This window comes from Hakea prostrata, unplaced genomic scaffold, assembly GCF_041222555.1.
Source record: "Hakea prostrata isolate BN-2017 unplaced genomic scaffold, UWA_Hpros_2 contig_290, whole genome shotgun sequence".
In the NCBI taxonomy this organism is placed as follows: Eukaryota; Viridiplantae; Streptophyta; class Magnoliopsida; order Proteales; family Proteaceae; genus Hakea; species Hakea prostrata.
Window position 1 is genome coordinate 8,632 of NW_028291409.1, and position 9,125 is coordinate 17,756.

A 9,125-nucleotide genomic window follows, 5' to 3' on the forward strand; every position below is an offset into this window, starting at 1 on the left:
CTATTGTAATCCTTCAAGACGATACAGACCAAGACCCACATCCATGATCCCACCAATCCTTCTATTAGAGCAAATAGAGAAAATCCCGGTGAAAGAGACATATGCAGCGTGTTTATACCATCGAAGTCACTATAGAACATCAAGAATCATACCCGAAATTTTTTCTTCGGTTGAAATCCAAATCTGTAACCCTTGGTCACAAGGGTATAATGAGCTATACTAAAGTAGATTACAGTATTTTCGCAACCATTTGGGCAAGAAATTGCTTTTCCGTTTACTACGGAAATCCCCAAATTTAGTTTGGCTTTGTAGGGAAAGGTGGGGCGATGGTCACTGGTAAGGGGAAGAGGTGGGGTGGTTTTTGGTAAGGGTGGCGGGAGGTTTCTAGCGAGATGTAGGTAAAAAATAAGTGATCTTCTACCTAAGGATTGAATATGAAAGAATACTAGATGGGGGTTAATTATGTCAAGTAGAACCGTCTACATGCCAATACCATGTCACAATTCCTAACGTTTGAATTTTTTGTTAGGAGAAGAAAAAATACCAGCCTCTATCATACCATGGAAACCAAAAGATAAGATAGCATAAATAAAGAAAGAAAAAAAATCAAAAAGGCTACAAAACAGTGTTCAAAGAAGTGGGGTCAACTCATGCTAAGTAGCTCTCAGTAGCTACTAGCTAGCTATAGGTACATGGATAGATTTCCAATTGTCAACCAAGAACAACTATTTTTTTTATATTTTAATAGGTAATCTTATCTAATTGCAAAACTTTAAATTGCTTGGAAATGGGCATTTGATAATTTCTTTCTAAAATTATTTTCAAGAATACTATTAAAATAAAATGGCACCTGATAAACTTGTTCAAAGGTTTCGATCGAAACCAGTTTTATCATTTTCGTTTCTATTCTTTTGATAAAAACATTTTTTTGATGTTCTGCAAAAAACACTTTTCAGACTACTCCTCTGACTGGTCAGTTCTTAAAGAATAGAATAACAAATCGTTTATGCCTCTAATCCGTTCGTTCCCAGAGAATAGAAGAACACTAAAAACGTTTTTTTAAGAAAATTACCAAACACGCCTTAAGCTATTCTCATAAAGAGAACCCAGCGTAAGAAAAGTAACCTAGGAAGTCAAGTAGCCAAGACCACAAAATTTTGAACAGACCACAAAATTCAAGCAAAACACAACATTGAAAAAGTCAAACAACTTGAAATGCACATTGTCTGATTCTCCAGTAGGTCTAAACTCCCATCAATACCGTTGGCCTTAATTGTGGCATTCAGGAACGCCCACTTTGAAGGATTTTGCTGCCAATGATTAGGACTTGGTCACGTAGTCAAAACTAAATCAAACGGCCGTAAAAGAAAGTGTGGGGGTATATATGTAAATATATAAAAAATTTACATCTAAAGATTTTAAAGTTTTCAAATTTACAAAATCAAGTCCTAAATCTACCGACCCAAATCCAAATTCCCAAACCTTCTTCTTCTTTTTCCTTGGACTCGAAGACAAGTTCTCCAACCCCAGAAAACCCTAAGTTCCTGCTCTCAACCTCAACTTCTCCCCAGCCGGAGGCTTCCTTCTTATTGTTTTAGTTGTTGTATGCCTTCTTTTCGTCGTCGAGGTTGAAGAACAACCAGAACAATAACAAGGAGTGATAAGTAAGGTGTAAAAAGATATAATATTTTTCTAGCCAAACCAAAAAAAAACACAAAGAGCGACATGATAATTAATTTGAAATAATTACCGATGTTTCCTTGTATTATAGTAAAATTACATATTGAATCATGATATTACTATTGTCCCCTCGCTTCAGAGGGTGTTGGGTGACTGTTAAGTATTAGCGTACGAAGTGTTAAGGCAAAATGTTCATTCACTCTTCATTAAAATGAAAGATATTTAAAAATTAATATAAACACTTTTAACCCTCATTACTGAATTATAAACAAACTATGGTCTCTAGTGTCTAACTTCTTCTTGGAGAAAAATCACAAGAGGTAGCTATTTCACCTATTATTTACTAATGGAAGAAAAGTAAGCTTAACTAGAAGTCAATCAATACTAACCACAACTTCATTAGGTGTATTAAAATAAGAAAGATACCACATCACCAACTAAGAGATGGTTTTTAATAGCAAGAGAGAAATAATAAAAATAGACAAAACATATGATTGGATAAGTAATTTCAAAAAGGGATAACTGTCCTTGTCTCTTATACTATAGCTTAATCATTAAAAAGACTTTGCTCTTTATGAAATTATTATTGTCCCGTCAGTTCTAACAATGTTAAGAGACCGTTACAATTAAATGTTTAATGTTTATTTTGTTCTTTTAAAATTAAAAAGTCAAAAAACAATACTATCTACATTTCAAAAAACAAAAATCATATCAAAGTACCAATTTTTTAAGTTGTATTCTTATTATTTTGAATTCCAAAAAATACTACCTAAATTACTTTTTTTTGGTTAAGAAAATGAACTTCCTAACTAATAACACCATATTAGATAATAAATAAAGGAAAACCTAATGGAAGTAGGAACTTCTTAAAATTGATAACATCAAATTAGAAAGTAAATAATAAAAATTAAAAAATAACACCAAATTAAAAAGTAAATATAAAAAAAATTAAAAAATAAGAAGTTACCAAATTAGGATTTTTTTTTCCTAAATATTAATATAATAATGTGTTAATATAAAGTGTAAATAAGTAGAATAAGATTGTAGGATTTTTAAATAAATAAAAGTTGTATCATCACTGAACTAACTGAGTTAATGGTGGAAGGTAACAGTAATTACAGGTAAAATTTAAAGTTAAATTAATAATTTCAAAAAAATATAGAAATAAAATAATAATTAAACTATAGTATAGAAAACAATAGTAATTCTCTATTTTAAAAATTATAAAGGATAAATCATAAAATATAAAAATAAAAAAATAAAAAAAATAAAAAAACTTCATTGATAGGAGAAGGGAAAACTCATGCTGACCAGTTTAATTGGTAGCTGATAGATTTCCCATTGTCAACCAAGAACAGTTTTTCTTTAATAGATAATCTTAGTAAATTGCAAAACCGAAGAAAATAAAGAAAAGAAATTAATATTTTTTTTTTTGATAAATAAAAAGAGGGATGCAGTAACGGCGATCTAGCTCCCCCGTTACGCAATATTCGAACTTTTTATTCAGTGCGACCCAGAACAAGAAAAATCAAGTCAAGCAGCCAAGACCACCAAATTACGAACATACCACAAAATTCGAATAAATTAAACGTAACATTCAAAAGTCAAACAACTTAACATGCAATGTCTCAGTCCTTAGGGGGACCAGATTCCCATCAACAATGGATGCATTAATAATAGTCGCAATGGTCACCAACGCCCATTCTGAAAAAGAGTGAGCTATACTTACTAGACTTTGACCTGATTTTATTTTTCTACGTGATAGGAAATTAATGTCATGTTTATTCAGAGAAAATGAGTTTTTTTAAGTAAATAATTTCACATGTTTTGAAATTAAAGTTAAAACTGTTAGTCCAAATTCAAAAGTCTTCCAACACCAATTTGGTGCAAAGATGTCTCGAACCAGGGATTTGTGGATAAGAAAAACAGGAAGAGTAAACTGCCTTTAGGGACAGGAAACCACCTCCGATAGTAAAGTTAGAGTTTGGATAACACAAGTCCTCGTAAAGAATAGTAAATGCCTAAAGAATATCAGTGTTTTAGGGTAGTTGCAATAGTAAATGCCTGGCTTACCTCTTCCAAAAGTTAAAACTTACTATTATAGGCAAATGGGATGTCTTTCTTGAAGAAGATGAACTTCAACCATCAGATTTTTCCAATTCGAATCAAAGGTTAGGATTTAGGTACGTATCATACCGAATTTTGAACGGTACAGTACGATACGATTTTAGACGGCGCGGTTCAATACAGTTAAACGGTTTCAGTACACAATTGACACCCTTAACTGTAGATAGCATTATAATAAGTAATAACTTTTCAAATTTGAATAGTCAAGGGCCCAAAAAGAAGTAAGTGATATAAATAAAAAATCAAGAGTTTGAATATCTTTGTGACCAAAGCTTCTCACCTAAAGGGATTGGATTCGATTCGGATGTCCTTTTAAGAGCTTCTCCAAACCTTGAAGAATGCATAATATTAGAAGGAAACCATACCCTTACAAGTCAGTTTACTTTGTGGATCTAATAGCTTTCTATTATGGTGGTAATTTACAGGAAAACGATATATACCAAAAACTAGCTGTAGTCATACCACTCTGTCATGCAAGCTCATTAATTAGAAAGAAAAAAGTTTTTTCTGGACCCATATCCAAGTCATGCAAGATCAACATAGATCATAATTCAGTGGGAATGTTTACCCAAAAGGGAAAAACATTTGTTGGAGTTAGAGTGCAAGTGGATAAGCGAAATTCGCTTCGAATTCACATCAACATCCGTTTAGAGGTATCTGAATCCGTCTGATTACTAATAGGATATGAATACGGTATACCACTATATCCCTTTCGTACGATTATTATCCGTCCGATAAAATTATCCGATTAAGTTATTTATTTGAATTTGTTTTCTTATTTTTATAGACCTTTTACTTGAGATATGCGACTATTTTTCTAGATTCTCTACTAAATAAATACTAAAATTACTAAATTCTTAAATTTTAAACCTAACCCTTACAAATAAAATGGTAAAATGTCAACAGGTGGTCGAAAACTTGTATTTAATAGGTATTCATACCCATTTAGAAGAATATATTAAAGAAAATAATTATCTGATTATTATCCGAGTCTGATTGAATCTATCTGAATATAATAGAATGCGCATATGGTATTACCGTTATCCGATCCGATGGCATGGATCAAACATTTTCAACGACCCTAATTTCAATCCAACTTACCAACGATTTCATTCAAGCGTGTCATGCGCATAACACAAGCAAGATATCATGGATCAAACCAAGGTGTCTACTTCTAATGATGTGGTGAACCGTGAACCATGCATTTTACAGTAGAATACCCAAACAATATTTCCTGAAGCAACCCATCAGAAAACTGCTTCACCTGATTCAACTTATGTATACATAATAAACCCTAAAAGGAAAATTTACTAGTGCAATACATAATTTGATAAGAAACTAGATTACAGGTTTAAACCATGTAGGTTATTATTTCGTTTTCTTATGACCTACTGTGATGTATAACTCTGCAACTTCCTGGAATACTGACTAGATACACACATTATCCATAACATGAAACAGTGAATCAGTAATTAATGCACATATAATCCCCACCGCCAGCAGCCGCCAGCAACCACCACGGCACCACCAACAGCTTCCACAACCAGACCTTACTGGTTCCTGCGTTCAACTCTCACTGGATAACCTCCCTTCATTTTGGAAGACAAGTAAGAAGTGAAAAACGGATCAAAATTCTTCTCAGCCGTCACCACCCGATAATCTTTCATAATTCCAACAACCAACCTCTGCATCTGCAAGAAAGCCATCTCCTTCCCTAAACACACCCTTGGACCTGCTTGGAACACTGGATATGTGTAAGGATCCTTTCCCACGAACTTCCGCTTTTCAGAATCTTCCTCCTCCATCTCCAGCCACCTGTCAGGCCGAAATTCCGGCCAATCTTTACCCCAGATGCTCTCTGCTCTTCCCATTGCATAAGGCATATATGTAAGTCCCGTGCCTTTCTTCACAACAGTCCCATCTGGTAGAACGTCTTCAGTTGCTGCAAACTTGCTATCAATTGGGACAGGTGGGTATAGACGCATGGCCTCACATAGAGATGCATGGATGTAAACGACATGCTTCACCTCTTCATATGCAAGTGTTTCTGGCATCTCCCTTATCTCCTTCATTAACTCTGCTTCCACATCTGGGTTGTTCGAAACTAACCAAAAGAACCATGTCAAGGCTGCCGATGTAGTATCCCGACCTGCTACGATGAAGCTAATAACAATATCTGTGACGAAACGTTCGTCAGTTTGACCAGAACTCAACAATTTGGAGAGGAGATCTTCTGATTTCAACGAAGATTGTTTCTTTTGTCTAACGACATTGGTTGCGTATTCTTTGACGATTGCAATTGCTTCGCGTAGCTTTCTCTCTGACCCAAGATTAAGTGCCCTTTTCAGCTTATACACTGGTGGGAATATCGAATTGAATCTCGCACTGCTTAATCGAGTTGCTTCTTCAAATGCATCGGCAAATTCCGATACGGGTTGTGGGAATGAGGTCGAGAGGCATTCTGGGTCGAACCCAAAAGAAATTTTGCAGATGTTATCAAATGCAAATCTCTGAAGGATGTCTTGTAGATCAAACACTGTGTTTTTGGCAGCAGCATCAGAAAGCAGAGGAAGGAGACGGTTAGAGAGCTCGTCTTCTACGACTGTTTCGATGAATTTTCGGAGAGATTTGGTGTTGAATTCATGACTTGACATTTGCCTCTGAAACCTCCAGTTATCCGCATCTGCGTTGAAGATGCCATCGCCAAGGAAATCAAAGAGGGTGTCTCGGAAGAAATCACCTTTTGGGTATTTGGAGAATTGGTTTTTGAGGATGTGTTGGACATTGGCAGGATTAATGGTTATGAGCTGAAGATGGCCAAGAGGACGATGAAGGAGAACGTTTCCATCAGGTGAATTTTGAAGAAGCTCTGTTGCCCACTGGTTGAATCGCTCATGATTTGCAGCTATTGTAAATGAAGAGCCAACCAGGGGATAAACTCTAGGTAGTTGGCCGTTTTGAGAAGAAACTGAGGATTTCTTCTTTGAAAGATAAAAGTTCTTGATAAATAAGAAGAGAAAGGGTAGAACAAAGAGAAGAACGGGGAAGAAATCAAGCTTTAGCAGTACTCCCATGGTGGACCTGATGGGTTTAACTGATTGATCTGGGAAACAAGCAGGTCTGCTTTGCCCTGTTTCAGTGGTGTCAACATTCCCTTTTATAAGCGAGTAGACAAGCAAATCTGATGCGCGGTTGAAAAAGCTGCAAGAATTCCATAAAGGATAGGGTGGGGTTTTCGTGGTCGACACGAGGCCCTACGCTGGAAATTTATTAGTTGATTGATATCACTTATAAATGGATTTCAACCATTTGATGTAGTGTTATAATTCTACATGGTTCATTTCCTTGTCAAAAATGGACATGATATAGGTTCGCCCCAAGTCAGCGGGTGCACGTCAATTTTCTATCAATTTCCAACTGTCACGATTAAAACCTAATTAATAATTTAATCTAATAAATTTCTAAAATTTTGCCTAATCTTTCTTATTCTTGATATTTAATTTAAGAATTTATTAGAATTAATTTTAATTAAATTCCAAATTCGACACTTGGATAATTAACTACCGAATCCGGATCATCTTCCCATTAGAGTGCTCCCTGATGGCTTCCTAACCACAAAAACCAGTGGGTCCCACTGATGGAAAAAAAATTTATTTTTTCCAAAAAATGTTTTTCACCGTGGGCCCCACTGATTTTTGTGGTCAGGAAGCGTTGGGATCGCTGATCCGGACTCTTAACTACCATTGCAGAGGATGTGAAATCCCTCAAGCGGGGCATTTGGCAATAATAGGGTAATGTTGGTTTGAATGATTACCTGTTGTGATTGACTTTTTTAAACATTACAAATAAAAAGTTAAAAATTATTTCGTTTTATTTTTGGATTTGAGGTTCATTTGGGCAACTTGCGCGCATCATGACTACATTCTCAATGCGCTTTTTATATAATTAATCCCCAAGAGGATTCGAACTCTGACCTCCTATATGAAAGCGTTGGATCAAGATCGATTAAAGTTCTGAAAATTACATCTAATACCCCTGATACTATGGTTTGCAATCTCGAACTGGATCTATCTGTTGGATCAATATCGATTGAGATCAACGGCGAGATCTGACTCATCCAACCAGCTTTACATGAGGTCAAGTCGGGTACATTGTGTTAATGAAAATTTAAATATATAATTTTACACTAAGGTTGCCTTAGTTGGTAAATGACAAAGAGTTCGAATCTCCATGAGCTAAAGACTTTACCTTATACAATCATATTTAGCATTATAAGCTCTCAACCAAAACCCTAAATTGTACACTTAAAATCTTATTAGGCTCTTATATAATATTTCATTCAAATACATAAATATTATAATTAATTATGCTTCTATCAATGTTGTAAGTCTATAGTTTTCTACCCAAAAAACAAATGTTGTGAGTCTTATAGCCATTAAAAAGAAAGAAAAAAAAAAATCATGCCGTATTAAAGTTTACATGCACCTTCTAAAACTGAAACAAATAGATTTATGATGTCACCTCCTATATCATGTGTTCATGCCTATATAAGAGAGAATATTAATGGCATCATTTTACATTCAAATGAGAATTAGTTCTAGAAATTGACTCTGGCCTATTTAAACAACCATGGAACATGATTGTAAAGTTTTAATTTCTTACATATATATAAGTAAAGGTGCATTAAAAAAAATTAACTTCAATATTAAGGAAAAGATCTTTTAAAGCGATTTTTGTTTCGATGAATAAAATAATATATCACTCATGCTTTATTTTAGGACTAATTTTATGCATTATTTAATTTCTTTTTTAGGGATCTTATGACTTATCCTATAGTATCCATTATTTGTATGATATCATGTGTCCAAAAATTTATTTAAATAGTTGTTATTGAAATTTAAAGTTGATCTATAAACCAGGACAAACCAATGACTATTGAATTATTTTTTTAAACAAATGTCACCGTCTTAAAAAGATTTCATAGGTAGAGTTAGGTGGAAAAATTAAAATTAGATATTAAAAAAGATTTCCTTGAGACTTGGATGAGAGTTTCAGACATTACAAAAAAAACAATTGTAGATAAAATAATTCCTAAAGCTTTATGGGGAGTATAGCTTACGACTTCACCTCTTATTTATAGGGGAATTGATGGGTTACATGGTGTGATGGAATGATTAGGTTCGCACATATAGTACTACAAGTAAGGGTGTTAATAGATACGGTTTCAGTAATTTGGTATGGTATCAATTTTGAAGGACCTTAAATAGTTCTTGTATTGAAATTTAAAGTTTTATCTACAAACCAAGGACAAACCAATG

At 34.2% G+C, this 9,125-nt stretch overlaps 1 pseudogene; it reads right to left on the reverse strand.

Moving 5' to 3' along the window:
- Positions 1-4,984: 4,984 nt before the first annotated feature.
- On the reverse strand, positions 4,985-6,970 carry LOC148998576 (cytochrome P450 94A2 pseudogene; annotated as a pseudogene).
- Between the last annotated feature and the right edge of the window lie 2,155 nt (positions 6,971-9,125).